Here is a 14,090-nt window from a genome sequence, read left to right as displayed (position 1 = left end):
ATAAGCTTAGCATAATTTTTAGAATTCATGAAAGGGTTTCAATGTTTTTGAATTTTACTCATCAGGGACATCTTGGGACGACGAGGTGAACTGCAGCTTGATGTATAATATTTTAAATGCTATTGCATTTGCCTCATCAGGGACATCTAGGGACGGCGAGGTGAACTGCAGCTTGATATATAATATTTTAAATGCTATTACATTTGCATCATCAGGGACATCTAGGGACATGAGGTGAACTGCAGCTTGATGTGTAATATTTTAAATGCTATTGCATTTGCCTCATCAAGGACATCTAGGGACCATGAGGTGAACTGCAGCTTGATGTATAATATTTTAAATGCTATTGCATTTGCCTCTTGGGGACAACCGGGGAGAACGAGGTGAACTGCCGCTCTTTGTTGAATTATTTGGATGCTTTAATATTCACTTCCCACTGCTAATCTCGTCCCATAATGGTTTGCAGGGGCTTGATCTCAAAATCATCACCTCTCTCACTGCTTGCTGGAAGCTAATTTCACTTTTGTGAAATGACTATATGCATTTTAGCATGTAGAAATACTTGTTATTTTACCTTGAATATATGAGGTTTCTGTTTTAATAATTGGAAATCTGACGGAACGAAATATTGCGGATTTATTGTACCAAGTTTGCGCCAATTCCGCCCACCCTTACTTTAAATACCCCTGCACCCCATAATCATAACCCACCCTTACTCTATAAAATACCCCAACACCCTTAAACACTAACCCATCTTAACCCTATAAATATACCCTGTACCACAAAACCCAAACCTATCCCTAAACCCTAAAAATACCCCTGTACCCCAAAACCAAAACCTAGCCCATTTAAAATATTATATATCAAGCTGCAGTTCACCTTGCCGTCCCTAGATGTCCCTGATGAGGCAAATGCAATAGCATTAAAAATATTATACATCAAGCTGCAGTTTACCTCGTCGTCCCAAGATGTCGCTGATGAGTAAAATTCAAAAACATTGAAACCCTTACATGATTGCTAAAAATTATTCTAAGCTTCTCCCATAATGCTTTGCAGGGCCTTTTAGTTGTATTTTTGCCTATAACTGTGCTTGGGGTGGTTCTAAGAGAATGGGACCTCCACTGAATTACTTTTTAAAGGGAGCAGGAATGTATAGAACCTGGGAAGAAAAAGCAACACTCGTGACGGAATGCCCCCAGCGATTGTCACGCCCCCAGCACACACCCACAGCACAATGCAGACACGCCCACAAGGGACTACTTTCCTGGACCGGTTCTTTTACATTTTAAATGTATATGGTGGGCGTCTGCATAGCCTATGTCCTTCTGCTGCAACTGCCCTTTCCAACGCTGTATTGGGTGTTGTGATTGGTGCTGTGGTTCCCGAGTTTACCTTGCCAAAAGGTGCAAGTTCTCTCTTTATAATAGTACTAGCAGCCCGCCCCAGCGTTGCCCGGAAGATTATTTGCACAATAACTGTACGGCATTATAACTCGGTATGACTTTAAGTTATTCAAGTGTTGCTCTACGGCATTATAACTCGGTATTATAATGCCGTAGAGCAACACTTGAATAACTGAAAGTCATACCGAGTTATAATGCCATAGAGCAACACTTGAACAGAAGGGGCGCCTTACCTGCCAGCAGTCTGTCCATAGAGACGCAACAGTGCCTGCCATTGCAAACGCGCCTGTCCTCCGCTCTTCTTGCCGCTCTACCCCACGCTCCCGATGTCATCACGCAGACGTCGCGGCCGGCGCTACTTGCAAGGGACTACTTTATGTTTATTTCTAAATTTTTAAACAACGTATATTTTTTCTTTTTATGTAGCCTATGTCCTTCTGCTTGCCCTGAGTTTTTAGGTTTCGGCTAAAGACGCGCGGAAGCGCGTCTCCGCCGAGATCTTTTGTCAGCGACTGTCCTTCCCAGGAGACAGTGTCGGCCACGCGCATCCCTGGAGGCGATTTGAAACGTGACCGCGCGCTGTGGCCAGGCGCTGTCTCCTGGGAAGCTCAAGCACCACACACGCATGCGCATACACACACAAGCGCCCATGCACGCACGCACATACATACATACATACAGAGACACCCCCCTGACACATACACACACACGCGCACACACACAAGTGCACCGAGGCCCCCCTCCCCCGCCGTCACCGTCGCACACATACATACACACACACACACGAGCATACACACACACACGTGCACCAATCCCGCCCCAGCCTTTTGGAACTTACCTTACCTCAGCACGCGGCGCCCAACCTCCTGCTGGCGCGGCCCCGGGGCTCTACACCGCTCACAGGAGCCCCGGGCCGCGAGACGCAACGACTCCGCCTGCCTCCTCTTCCGGTCTGAACGTGGCCCCGCCCCCGTCACAGGCGACCGTGCCTGACTTCCGGGGCGGCCGCGATACTAAGAGACTGCATATTTCCCACTTAGAGGTTCTACTTTTGATGCGTATTTCCATGTGGACAGGGATGAGGAGTTTAAGGTAGGTCATACCAGGCCAGACCAGTCACATTTTCAGAGTAGCAATGAAAGGAAAATGTACACCGCATTAGAAAACAACACAACACGATGGAATGAATATCAACGACTATACCCGGTAACTACCATAAAGTTTGGCCTGGCATCAGCGGCGGCCACAACAGCTACTCGGGTTTCACCATATTTGTTACTTATATAAACTCACCTCCGTATTGCCACGCTAAGACCAAGGGGATATTACCGCCTGCAGAATGTAACTATTCACTGTAGCTTATCCTAAAGCATTTCAACTCAGATAGTATGAGTTCATACACAGTCCCCCACAGCGGATGGCAGTAGTGCACTAAGCCCCCCTACACAGAGTAATCTTCACGCGCCGCCGAACAATGTATTAGTGGCTCCATAATGCTTCTAAGAGCATTTAGTACACTCACCATTCCAGGACCGAGCACGCGGGACTGCAGCATTCGGCGTTGGTCCAACTCTGATACCCCCGGCCGGACCGTATGAAGACAGCAGGATTCTAGGCTCGCACAACCTCGGCCAATAAACTGTTGCTGCCCGGAGCTTTGCGCCCCCAACGTGAACCGCCTATGTTGCTCTGCAGCTCATCGCTGATCCAGTCCCCTGGTCCCACAGCAGAGTGGTGAGTGGTGAGTGCAGAGTGGTGAGTGCAGAGTGGTGAGTGGTGAGTGCAGAGTGGTGAGTGCAGAGTGGTGAGTGGTGAGTGCAGTGGTGAGTGCAGAGTGGTGAGTGGTGAGTGCAGAGTGGTGAGTGCAGAGTGGTGAGTGCAGAGTGGTGAGTGCAGAGTGGTGAGTGCAGAGTGGTGAGTGATGAGTGCAGAGTGGTGAGTGGTGAGTGCAGAGTGGTGAGTGCAGAGTGGTGAGTGCAGAGTGGTGAGGGCAGAGTGGTGAGTGCAGAGTGGTGAGTGCAGAGTGGTGAGCGCAGAGTGGTGAGTGCAGAGTGCAGAGTGGTGAGTGCAGAGTGGTGAGTGCAGAGTGGTGAGTGCAGAGTGCAGAGTGGTGAGTGCAGAGTGGTGAGTGCAGAGTGCAGAGTGGTGAGTGCAGACTGGTGAGTGCAGACTGGTGAGTGCAGAGTGGTGAGTGAAGAGTGGTGAGTGCAGAGTGGTGAGTGCAGAGTGGTGAGTGGTGAGTGCAGAGTGTTGAGTGCAGAGTGGTGAGTGCAGAGTGGTGAGTGCAGAGTGGTGAGTGGTGAGTGCAGAGTGGTGAGTGCAGAGTGGTGAGTGGTGAGTGCAGAGTGGTGAGTGCAGAGTGGTGAGTGCAGAGTGGTGAGTGCAGAGTGGTGAGTGCAGAGTGGTGAGTGGTGAGTGCAGAGTGGTGAGTGCAGAGTGGTGAGTGCAGAGTGGTGAGTGCAGAGTGGTGAGTGCAGAGTGGTGAGTGGTGAGTGGTGAGTGCAGAGTGCAGAGTGGTGAGTGGTGAGTGCAGAGTGGTGAGTGCAGAGTGGTGAGTGCAGAGTGGTGAGTGCAGAGTGGTGAGTGCAGAGTGGTGAGTGCAGAGTGGTGAGTGGTGAGTGCAGAGTGGTGAGTGCAGAGTGGTGAGTGGTGAGTGCAGAGTGGTGAGTGGTGAGTGGTGAGTGCAGAGTGGTGAGTGCAGAGCAAGTGTGCAGAGCATTGTGTGCTGTTGAGTGCAGAGTGCTGTGTATTGGCAATGTTAATGACAATGCCCATTTATTTTTGATTTAAAGAAAAAAAATGTCATGAGCAATGCCAATAGCTCTACCTTTAATGATGCCGAGACCATTGCATTGCAAATGCTTGTTCTAAGATGTCTTGGGTGTATGGATTGGTGGTGTACTTTTCGAGTTTACCTGGCTCAAAGGACCCAGTTCTCTCTTTATAATAGTAGTATAGATTATAGATAAAGATAAAGATACTTATTTCCTCATAACTGGCACTGTGCAAGATGCCATTTGTAATTATTGCACAGTGCAGACAAGTACAAAGTGCCATCAGCTACGCACTACGCAAAGTTCAAAGTATACCACGGCAGCGTGCTACTTGGCAGGGCTGCATAGTGCATAATAATTCTTTGGTACTTTTTTAGTGCCCTGTACAGATCTGTTAACTACTGTAGAGGCCAACTCATAATTCATTAGGTGATGGGAGCATTACAAAACATTTCAGAAAAGTCAAATAAAACAAGCATTGGCAAAACCAATATGTTTCAGATTTTCAGTATTTATTTACTTTGCCAATTATATTTTAGGTGGTGTGTCATTCTGTAGTGTTGTATGGTATGACCTGTCATTCTATAATATAGTATTGTATTACCTGTAATTCTATTGTATGGTATGGTAAGGTATGGTATTGGATGAGCTGTCATTCTGTAGCATAGAATGGTATCAATCAATCAATCAAAGACATTTATAGAGCGCACTACATACCCGTAGGGTCTCAAGGCGCTGGGGGTAGGGGGGTGCCGCTACTGCTCGAACAGCCAGGTCTTCAGCTTCTTCCTGAAGGAGAGGTGGTCTTAGGTCAGGCGCAGGTCGGGAGGGAGGGAGTTCCAGGTCTTGGCGGCTAGGTAGGAGAAGGACCTTCCTCCTGTCGTCGCTCTTCGGATGCGGGGGACGGCGGCGAGGGCGTGGTTTGCTGATCGGAGGTGGCGTTTGGGAGCGTAGAAGTTGATTCGGTTGTTGAGGTAGCTCGGGCCTTGGTCGTGTAGGGCTTTGTGTGCGTGGGTGAGGAGGCGGAAGGTGATTCTTTTGTTGACGGGGAGCCAGTGTAGGTCTCTCAGATGTCCGGAGATGTGGCTGGTTCGTGGGATGTCGAGGATGAGTCTGGCAGAGGCGTTCTGGATCCGCTGGAGTCTCTTCTGGAGCTTGGCGGTGGTACCGGCGTAGAGGGCGTTGCCGTAGTCCTGTCGGCTGGTGACGAGGGCCTGGGTGACGGTCTTCCTGGTCTCGGTGGGGATCCACCAGAAGATATTCCGTAGCATGCGTAGGATGTTGAAGCACGCCGAGGAGACGTTGTTGACTTGCCTGGTCATGGAGAGGGAGGAGTCCAGGATGAAGCCCAGGTTGCGTGCATGGTCTGTCGGTTTGGGTGCGGTGCCCAGGGCGGGAGGCCACCAGGAGTCGTCCCAGGCGGAGGGAGAGGAGCCCAGGATGAGGACCTCCGTCTTGTCTGAGTTCAGTTTCAGGCGGCTGGTCGTCATCCACTCGGCTACCTCTTTCATTCCTTCGTGCAGGTTGGCTCTGGCGGCGGCGGGGTCGTTGGTCAGGGAGAGGATCAGCTGGGTGTCGTCGGCGTAGGAGATTATGCTGAGGTTGTGTTGGCGTGCGATGGCCTCGAGGGGGCTCATGTAGATGTTGAAGAGGGTGGGGCTCAGCGAGGATCCTTGAGGGACGCCGCAGATGACTTCGGTGGCCTCTGACTTGTACGGTAGTAGGCGGACTCTCTGTGTTCTTCCGTCCAGGAAGGAGATGATCCATTCCAGAGCCTTCTACTGGATTCCGACGTTGCTGAGGCGCTGTACTAGGGTGCGGTGGCAGACAGTGTTGAATGCCGCGGAGAGGTCTAGGAGGATGAGGGCCGCTGTTTCACCGTTGTCCATCAGGGCTCGGATGTCATCGGTGGCGGCGATGAGGGCGGTCTCGGTGCTGTGGTTGGCTCGGAAGCCAGACTGTGAGGGGTCGAGGGATCCATTCGTCTCAAGGAAGGCGGCCAGCTGCTTGTTGACGGTCTTCTCGATGACTTTGGCTGGAAACGGGAGGAGCGAGATGGGGCGGTAATTCTTGAGTTCGGTGGGGTCCGCTGTGGGTTTCTTGAGTAGAGCGCTGAGTTCGGCGTGCTTCCAGCTCTCAGGGAAGGTGGCGGTGTCGAAGGATGTGTTGATGATGTCTCGCAGGTGGGGTGCGATGACAGCGTCGGCCTTGTTGAAGACGTGGTGAGGGCAGGGGTCGGTCGGCGATCCCGAGTGGATGGAGTTCATCGTGCGGATGGTGTCTTCGGTGCTGATCGGAGTCCAGGCGTGGAGGGTGGTGGTGGGGGGTGGTTGTTCGGTCGTGGTGTGCGTTGGTTGGTTGTTGAAGCTGTTGTGTATGTCCGCGATCTTGTTGTGGAAGTAGGAGGCGAGGGAGTTGCAGAGGTCTTGCGGTATGGTTTGTTGTGGGCTGTCATCATCAGACAGTGTTGCATAGTTAGCTCTCACAGTTACCACTCTATTATAAGTTAATATTCAAAACCCAAGAAGCAGAGCAGGAGACGTTCTATTTTTTTGTGCTTCTGAAAGGGTTAAGGTGTTGTAGTTTATTCGTAATTTGTGTGGTGATGTTGAGCAATGCATCTATTTTGGGTAGTTTTATGAAGGAGCAGAAGGCCTATGACATATTTAAGAAAAAGTATTCTTTATTAATATAGAGAGTGGCATTTTTTAATCCAGCATCTAAACATACAGCTGCCTGTTGAACATTATTGTTTTTTGCATTTGATGATGGTGAAAGCGGTGTGAGGGCACTCAGTACCGCCCGGTGCCACCCCTGATTTCTATGTGGGATTCTACAATGCACAGACATTTACCCACTAATTAGCAAGCTGTTTGACTTCTAAAAACGACAGCATTTGTTTTGCCACTGTTTGTTTTGAGTTGCCTATGACAGGTGTGCGTCTGCTGCTTCCAGCCAGCAGCAGACGGAGTACTCTGTTGTGTTACTTGAGGGCGCTCTGCCTGCCAGCTCAGGGGCATATTTATGAGAGGGTGGCATCACGTTTGCAGCATGCAATGTAGTACATGCGTGTCGCACACCTCTTAGTTTGTCAGCGTAGCTTTGAGGGGCTCTAAAAATACTGAGAAATGAAAAATAGAGCAAATCGCTGTGCTGCATTACTCCTCCCTGGATAAGAGTTCCATTGGTGTTGTGTGGGTGTTTCCATACAACGCCTATGGTTGTTGGCGCATTGACAGATAACGGCAAAGAGATACGCCTTTTCAGAGAAGGTGTAACAAGGAGAAATATGTTTATTTCTCCTCGTTACTTCCTTTTTCTATTTGTGCTGCATTTTATTTGTATCCCATCGTATTTACTTTGCATGTTAATCTCATTGGATGCACAAGCCAATAGTTCGACTACTACAGTGAATAGCAGGGGCGAGGGTTGACAGCCCTGCCTCATCCTCGACCGAAGTGGAAGATCTATGATATTGTCCCATTAACCCGATTGCTATGCTAGTGCGGATCTTTCGTAAAAACGGGCGGGGCTGAGTCGGTCGTTGGACGTGCGCAGCACTACGCAACGTCCAACGGCCGACGGCAGCACTTGAGGGGTTAAATCTAAATCTTGTAATGGGGTCTGTGTACAATAATTGGACCAAAGATGTGAATTCCGGTACAAATCACATCTTCCATTTGACCGCCATCAGATATGGCTATTTAAACAAATCTAAGGCCTTTTCGGCATGCAGCGAATATATCACCATGTGTTCATTTTTGTCTGAGGCTTTATGCAGGACACCATATAGACATTGCGGATTGTGCGGCTTTGATATGTGGGGCCTGAATTCATCCACTACCTTGTAGAGGCAGGTGGAGGATCTTGGCCAATATTTTGGTCTCTATATACGATGAAGGCATGGTCCTATTGGAGGTGTATTCATCCACTGGTTTCTCAGCTTTTTAGATTGGGACGATATTGGCAGTGCCGAGATCTTCTGGGAGGGAGCCTCCCATTGGGACTCATTGAACACCTGTGTGAGAGGCACACATAGATGCTGTCCGATATATAAACATTTCAGGTGATAGGCCATTTGGACCAAGAGGTCTACCACTTTAGAGATGTTTTATGGCTTCTGCCACCTCAGGCGGTTCAATATTTTTCTCAGGAACTGCCCTACCATCAGGGTGAGATACTTGGTATCGGTAGATCCTACAAAATTGTAACAGTTAAACTGTGGTCATGTCACTGCTGCGTGATATAGATTTCCCAGGTATTTTGGCTAAAGTCTCTGCAATGTCCATGGCTGTGTAGACTGCATTTCCCTGAGCTATATGCACATCCCTCTCTGTCCTGCCTCTCCTGCACCAGCCAATCCTAGAGCAAACATGCCTTATTACCCTCCTCATACAGCTTGTGTTCTTGGCCCATAAATGTGAAAGAGGTGGCCGCCACATTCAAATCTTCCAAACATAAGCACTCGTCAGACTCCGGGTTTTGCGAGTTGCCTCGTGTGAGCGCGGGAGCAGGAGAGCAGCAAGTTGCAGCGTACGCAGCTGAGCCAGCCGAGCTGCGGGTCAAAGAACTGGGAAACTTGTGCTCCCGTGAAAACCGGCAAGTGGTGGTGAAGAATTGTGCTCCTGTGAACTGGGAGCCGAGATAAAGCAGCAAAACAAGGCATGCTTTTGAAATAAAAACGGAGCTGTGAGGATTGTTGAGCGGCTGCGGCGGGGAGCAGAGAGCTTGGAAGTAATCGGAGCAGCTGAACCACGGCACGGATTTATAGGCTGAGCCATCTCTCCCCAATTAGGGGTGGGGCGTCACCGAGCCCATACACCGTGATTGCGACAGCACCTAAATGTAAATGTCAAGGTATTTGCAGAGCGCACTGCCACCAAGCGGTTTCCTGGCGCTATTACTCATACCGCTGTGGAACCCTTACTGACTTTCCCTGTGATGTGTCCACTCCTGGGCACCCCCAGGGTGAAGCCAGGCATCCTAGCGCTGTTGCGGCTGGTGTGGATGTAAAGCAAGCTATTGCCCAGCGTTGCAGCGTGGGGCTTATGATTAGAATCGGCATTGAGGCGAGAATTGTCAGGTCCGAGGAAATTGAGCCCAAGACCCGCCGAGGTGGGAATTGAACCCTGGTCCCGGGCCAGAACTCTGCATCAGGGTCTGCCGCTCTAACCATTGAGCCACACTCCTCCACACCTAAAGGGTGGGTGCAGGAGTAGGGGTAAGGTGGCAGGAGTGTACAACGCAATAGGAGCCGCAGAAGTGATTAACGCAACATGTACTTCTCCAGCTTAAAAGGTAAAGCCGCTGTTAAAAACCTGATTGCCTCCTAAAAATAAAATAGAAGTTGGCAAGTTGGTAAAGCGCATTGCCTGTTTCTCATTGAACTTAAGTGGGATTAGCACCGTGGAGACTCTAGTGGATGTGGCGCCAGCCGGTGTAGGGAGTAACCTTGTTAGACACATGTACCCTCACCGACCTTAGCCTGAGTTATTTGTTGTTATAATATATATGAGTGGTCAGATGGAGGGATAAAGCTTGAGAGAGGGTTATCTTCCATAGAGTGATCACGTCGGGTTTCGTGTTATCTTAATACATCAAGTACCTGGACTTGTACCATTTAGAGCTTGGAATCCCATTGGGCCCTTGTAAATTTGAGAAAATACAAGTGGCGCTGGTGGACTCTGAAGGAAGTGGTTGCAGAGCGTAGAGGAATAAAGGGAAATGCCCCCAAAAGGGAAGCCACGCGGGATCAAAAAGACCTTGAAAGAGGCAGTACTAAGAAAAGGAAAGAAAAAGTGTCAGCAACAAAAGTCATTGACATTGGAGAGAATCAGCATAGATTCCGTGGAGGAAACAATGTCACCAAATAGACATGACCGTCCACCAACCCCAGTAGAAGAAGTGAGTGGGACTTCGTTAGGGCAATCTATAAAGAAGTTTGTGTGGAAGCACTTTAAAAAGAAGCCGGAAGTATGTGAATACTCCCCGCAATTGAGGGGAACTCTTGAAAGGGACAGCATGAGCGGCCAAAGGACCGGACCTGAACTTGGAGCATTAATGGATGTAACACATGACTCCCTCCAGCCAATTATTTTTGGACCAAGGGGGGATAAATGAAGCGGAAATGTCTGAACTGGAGCCCAGATTGTCATCATCACCCGTCTATCTTGTAGTGGAAGGGAAGGGGAGAGCCCTAGTGTACATAAAACACCGCAATGGGAACCTAATAGTAAGGAGAAGAGCGGAACAGCAATTCCTAGGCAGAGCTTTAACTCCCCAGATTCCCTACAATCATCATTGGCGCTTGACATGATGGCCTCCTTAGAATCATCTCTCTTAGAGGTGATGTTCTTAATGCAACAAACCCTCCAAGCAATACTAGAAGCTTTAGTTGAGAAAAATGGACAAGGGAAATCCCACAAAACCCAACTACAATTGATTGCAGAGGAGTTAAAACAAATAAATAACTGTATGCCAAATATCATGCACTCAGTTGCGGAGAAAAGGGAACAGGAGGTAAATGTATCCCTATATAACATTGAGAATAAAGCCACACATGTGAATGAAGTTGTTTAGATTGAAAAACCCCGACAGTATACATCTCAAAGTGCCCTATGCGGGTAATAAAGAGGAGTGCATATAAAAGAACTAAAAGGGAAAGGATTATAAGGAAGAGAGGAAGGTTCAGAAATAAGTTAGAGAAGATGTTGGGAAAGACAAGGGAGGTATACCAAAGCCAGAATATAAAAAAGCGTGTCGTAATTTCAGGAAGTGAGGGACCACTGACAGATGAGTTTATAAACAAAAAGGACCAAGGGAAGATTCAGAATAGGAAAGTGATAAGTACATCAAAGAAGATGAACACCCTGTGCCCTGTATCACAGGAAAAAACAGAAAGATTGGGGAACAGGGTGGAGCGTGTACCAGCGGGTTCAAGAATGAAGGGTAAGTCCCACTTAGATAGAACAGGATTGAGAAGAGAGCCTGTTCCTATAATTAGGAGAAACACGAGGATGTACGTTAATTTTGAGGACCTATGTGTATTTATGGAACCATGGGGTCAAAGGGTGGGGAAAAAGCACTGGGAGGGGTTACAACTGAAGATATAAGACAAATAGGTTTCGTAACAAGTTTAGAAGGAAATGAGGTAACTAAGGTGCTTTTTTATTCCGAGTTTGTAAAACATGCGGTGGTAAATGCAGAGAGAGACCTGGAAAAGAAGGGTATAAGATTTGTGCAGAGTAACGAAATTGAGAGAGAAGGGAATAAGCCCGGGAACTCTGTGGCGCTCCTTCACCACGCAGGTCTTTGTCCGGAGCAAGTACAGTATGAAGTACTAGGCGTCCACGATAGGAGAATCTGCGCAGATAAAGATCAAGGAGGGTTAAAAGTAACAATACCGAATTCCACATACGAGCAAATGTTGAGTAACCGATATGACCTCCGAAACGAGTCTTCAAATAGTTTGGAGGAAAATCTGTCTGGTGTGTTAAGTGAAGTGGACTAGGACTCAGGGTACTCACACAGCCTACGGATTCTGTCTTGGAATATTGTGGGTTATAAGAGACTGTTAGCACAAGACACCTTTAGAGAAATGTTAGGTGTCTACGACATATTGTGTCTGCAGGAGTCCTGGTTGTGTGAGGTACCCAATCCAATAGATTGTTTTTTTATGGTATCTAAGGAGGCAGAACGAATGAATTTAGGCCGACCCTCGGGGGGGCTTAATTACTCTGGTATCAGTAAAAAAATCTAACAAAATAATTAAGCTAAAAATGAATTGTAGGTGGCTATTGGCATGTCAGGTAGAACTAAGCATGGGCGGAAAATCCGTTACGCTTGCGGATTTTGCGGATTTTCGGTAAATTCGCAATCCGCGAACGCTCGGGAATTTACCGAAAATCCGCAAATTCGCACGCAGCGGATTTTTTTTTCTTGCGGTGTAAGTTCGCAATTGCGAACATGTAGGTGCGGCGGGCAGCAACAATCTTGCACTCGCGAAATTACAAAAATTGCAATTCTGCACAAGAAATCTACTAGCAAGCAGCATAGACCTTCTGAAAATGATGATTTTCATCAGAATAACTCCTCAGGTTGACATTTGCCTGCACTTTTTTGGATTTGAGGCCTTTTGATTTTCTTTGGATAACTTTTGGATTAGAAATCAACTTTCTCATATAAGCTTGGTGGGGCATTACAGTTGCTGTAATGCTGTTCTGCAGAAAAACGAGTTTTGCAAAAGTGAAAGCAGGTTCAAAAGTTCAAACTCATCATTAGTAACCGTTCCCTGTAGTGCTTCCTGACAAGGGCCCCTCCAGAGTTCAGTTGCTAGTTGCAACAATTGTATAACCCTGCTCTGACCCTCAGAGCAGGCTCATAGAATAGCTACAAGTAGGCCACAAAGGTCCTGGAAAAAAAAATTGCACTGCAACAGAAAGCAAATTACAGATAACGAAGCAGGTGCCAGACTGGAATTTTAAAACAGTGACACATTAATAAATCAACCCCAAATTAATTCATGTCAGTTGAAGCAGGCAGGTGTGCTTGCTTTTTCCCCCCATAATCTACAGTGATGATGAACCAGAGGGTGGCATTGATGTTCCAGAGGGTGGCATGGGTGAAACAGAGGGTGGCAGGGGTGAAACAGAGGGTGCTGGGAACCTGTGATGATGAAGCAGACGTAGAAACAACATAATCGTGACCGTTGCGAGCCGACATGTAAGTTCGCAATTGCGAACTGTTACAAAATGAAATGAAATGAAATGAAATGAAAACAATATTTAATAAAGCGCACTGCTGCCAAGCGGCTTCCTGGTGCTGGGGGACCTGGGTCAGAACTCACAGAGGGGGACACAAGGGAACCTAAGAAGGGAAAGCCAAAGAAAAAAGAAAAGTTTTTAAGGCTTTGCGGAAATGGCTAAAAATAGGAATGGAGCGGAGATGAAGTGGGAGACTATTCCAGAACTGGGGAGCCAGGACGGAAAGACGAGTGCCCCCGGATCTGGATTTGCGGAAACGGGGAATGTGAAGAAGGGAAAGAGAGGAAGACCGGAGGGTGCGACTGGGAACGTAGGAAGAAAAGAGGGAAGTGATGTAAGCAGGGGCAGAGCGAGAGTGGGCACCAAAGGCAAAGGAAGCTAGTTTGAAAAGGGATCTGAAGCGGATAGGGAGCCAGTGAAGGGATTTCAAAGCCGGGGTGATGTGAGAGGATTTGGGGAGGGAGAGAATGAGACGGGCAGCTTGGTTTTGAATGGCCTGTAAACGTCGGGATTCGTGGGAGGGGATACCCATGTATGTACAGGCCATTGCCATAGTCAAGACGAGAGATGACTAAAGCCAAGACTATGGTTTTAAGCGCGTCGATGGTGAAAAAGCGAGAAATTCTCCGAATAAGACGGAGGGAAAGGAAACATGAAGACACAACTGAGGTTCCGTGACGATCGTAAGTGGTGTTTTCGACTCGCACGAATATGGTCGAGTCTGGTATCTATGAACCGCAAATGACGAGATTAGTGGGTGTACGCAGTTTCGCTGTACTAGCCTAAACCGTTCGTCTGTTTCGTGGGTTTATCTATCTGTACCCACGGGTTCCATCTTAGATACGGCATCCATTTTGTTTCTTGCCCTCAAGTAGCCAGCGAACGGACGCTGTCCGCTTCGCGACCCTGGGATTCCCAAACTCTTGCGGAAGACACGTTTCCTTTGAAAGTGTCTTTATGATGAGGGGAATGATACTGTAAGGCAGATGGCCCCGCTCGAGGCTCATCTTGCCGTGCCGGTCTATTGTCTTAGCCGTGCATCTCATTAGGCACGTCCCTTTGATGCCTGCAGCTCGTGTTTCCCGATACCACCCCCTTTACACCCTTTTCGATCTCCCCACTGTTTCTGCCTTCCTCTGCACCTGTCTCTG

Source organism: Lissotriton vulgaris, chromosome 1_2 (genome assembly GCF_964263255.1).
Source record: "Lissotriton vulgaris chromosome 1_2, aLisVul1.2, whole genome shotgun sequence".
Taxonomy (NCBI): Eukaryota; Metazoa; Chordata; class Amphibia; order Caudata; family Salamandridae; genus Lissotriton; species Lissotriton vulgaris.
Note: the sequence above shows the minus strand (reverse complement) of the source record.